This window comes from Cebus imitator, unplaced genomic scaffold (genome assembly GCF_001604975.1).
Source record: "Cebus imitator isolate Cc_AM_T3 unplaced genomic scaffold, Cebus_imitator-1.0 Scaffold40, whole genome shotgun sequence".
Lineage (NCBI taxonomy): Eukaryota > Metazoa > Chordata > Mammalia > Primates > Cebidae > Cebus > Cebus imitator.
This window is the reverse complement of record NW_016107355.1, coordinates 6,696,446-6,698,607: the sequence shown is the minus strand read 5'-3', so window position 1 is coordinate 6,698,607 and position 2,162 is coordinate 6,696,446. Positions and strand designations below refer to the sequence as shown.

Here is a 2,162-nt window from a genome sequence, read left to right as displayed (position 1 = left end):
CAGCCTCCTGAGTAGCTGGGACTACAGGCACGCGCCACCATGCCCAGCTAATTTTTTGTAGTTTTAGTAGAGACAGGGTTTCACCATGTTGACCAGGATGGTCTTGATCTCTTGACCTTGTGATCCACCCGCCTCGGCCTCCCAAAGTGCTGGGATTACAGGCTTGAGCCACCGTGCCCCGCCGTTTTTTTTAACTTTTTATCTTGAAATAGTTTTAGACTTACTGATAAGTTGCAAAGATAGTACTGAGAGTTCTCTTATGCCCTTTGCTGAGCTTACTATCTTATATAACCATAGTATAGTTATCAAAACTAAGAAATTAACATTGATGAAATACTGTTAATTAAACCACAGATTTTATCCAGATCTTATTTTTCTGTTCCAGGACCCAATCCAGGGCTGCAGGTTGCCTTTAGTTGGCAGGTCTCCATAGTCTACTTCAATTTGACAGTTCCTCTGTCTTTTCTTGTGTCCCAAGACCTTTACACTTTTACTCTCTACTGGTCGAGCATTTTGTAGAATGTCCCTCAATCTGGGTTTGTCTGATGATTTCTCATGAATAGACTGAGGTTAAAGATTTTGGGGACAAATACCACAGAGGTAAAGAACACTTTTCACCACCTCATATCAAGGGATACATGGTATCAATATGTCTTATTGCTGGTAATGTTAAACTTGATCACTTGGTTAAAGTGGTATCTGCCATATTTCTCTACTATAAAGTTAACATTTTTCACTTTCTGTTCTCTACTTATTAGAAGCTAGTCAATAAGTTCATCCCACACCACTTTAAGGAGGAGAGAACTGAAGAATTTATGGATATGTCACCAACTTTTCTTTTTCTTTTGAGACAAGGTGGTTGTCGCCCAGGTTGGAGTACAGTGATGTGGTCCTAGCTCACTGTAGCCTCGAATTACTGGGCTCAAGTAATTACTGCTTCAACATCCTGACTAGGTGGGACTGCAGGTGCATACCACCACACCTAGCTAATTTTTTTACTTTTTGTTTTTTGCTTTTGTAGAGAAGAGGTCTTGCTATGTTGCCTCGGCTGATCTTGAACTTTTGGCCTCATGCAGTCCTCCCGCCTTAGCTGAAGTGTACAGTCATAAGCCACTGTGCCCAGCCCACCATAGTCTTCTATACTTTGAACTTTCCCTAATAAAATCTGCAATCAAATAGAATTCATTTTGACATAAGGAACAGAGTATACTTTTTTCTGAATGGCTTTCTAGCTATCTCCGCACCATTTAATGAGAAACCATTTCTTCTCCCTAATTTGAAATGGCATCTTTATTATATACCATATACCTATGTGTCTTCTATTTCTGAACTCTTTATTCTTTTTCTTTTGTTATTCTATCCCTTCTCCTATAAGAGACTTATAATTAATATAGCTTCAAATATAAGGTTTTATATCTGTCAAGAGTGGTTTCATGGAAGGATTCTTTGTCCTTTTTTAATGGTAGGAACAATTAGCAAGGAGAACAGAGGCTGTGAAGGGAATCACAATTGAAGATCAGAAGGGAGGGTATCAGATGGAGGAATGTCTCTAAGACAACAGGAGAGCTAAGTCTCATCCAGCTAGAAGGATTAACCCTAGTGGAGAAGAATATATTCTATTTCTCTATACTCATTGCGTACAATCATTAGGAGAAAAGACATATCCTCTGCTATAAACTGAGATAATGAACAAAGTATGGGCACAAATACAGATTGTAGTAGTAGTTACTATCAAGGAGCTGAGAAAATTTCCATCTAATTGCTTCTGTCTTTTTGAGGTTTGATGCTAGGGTACCCGCCCTGGATAAGGGAAAGAGGAGGTAGAGTTGAAGATTTGCGGACAACAGATAAGTTTCATTGAACATTTTTGCAAATAAATCTTTTCACACTTCTGTTCATTTCCATAAAATACCTTTTGCTGACTCAAAAATGTATACATTTTTAAGGATATCAGAAGATACTGTGATCAGGTGAAGTGGCTCATGCCTATAATCCCAGCACTTTTAGAGGCTGAGGCAGGCAGATCACTTGAGGCCAGGAGTTCAAGGCCAGCCTGAACAACAAGGCAAAACCCCATCTCTACTAAAAAAATTACAAAAATTAGCTGGATACGGTGGTGCACACCTGTAGTCCAGCTACTCGGGATGCTGAGGCATGAGAAT

General features: G+C 39.4%; 1 protein-coding gene across 1 annotated transcript in view; it reads left to right on the top strand.

Moving 5' to 3' along the window:
• Positions 1-2,162, top strand: part of ETFDH (electron transfer flavoprotein dehydrogenase) — a 37,668-nt gene that overhangs the window by 6,259 nt on the left and 29,247 nt on the right. The window lies entirely within an intron of this gene.